General features: G+C 34.1%; 1 protein-coding gene across 1 annotated transcript in view; it reads right to left on the reverse strand.

Moving 5' to 3' along the window:
• The window catches only part of LOC119585700 (equilibrative nucleoside transporter 1-like), a gene marked incomplete at its 5' end in the record, with an annotated part of 13,328 nt that overhangs the window by 6,568 nt on the left and 6,429 nt on the right, over positions 1 to 331 (reverse strand).

The raw sequence follows: 331 nt of genomic DNA on the forward strand, positions 1-331 counted from the left end.
GACAACTTACATTAATATACAAAGCAATAAGGCTTTCGCAAAGCCCCACCGGAAACTGACGCAAGAGCTATCGGTGACGTCACAACCCAAATTCGAAACGTCAGCAAAGACTCACACATTTTTCTCCTACAAGTTAGGGACACGTTGCATTTATTACTAATCTGAGAGTATATCTTCTCAAACAAGAAAAAGAGAATGGATTAACATTTTCTTCTCTAACAAATTCAAATACTGACTAAAGAATACTCAATTTAATGAACAAAAAACGCACACCATAAACAAAAATACATTTATTCACAAAACGAAAATGAACGAAAAATTCCTCTTTACT

Source organism: Penaeus monodon, chromosome 20, assembly GCF_015228065.2.
Source record: "Penaeus monodon isolate SGIC_2016 chromosome 20, NSTDA_Pmon_1, whole genome shotgun sequence".
In the NCBI taxonomy this organism is placed as follows: Eukaryota; Metazoa; Arthropoda; class Malacostraca; order Decapoda; family Penaeidae; genus Penaeus; species Penaeus monodon.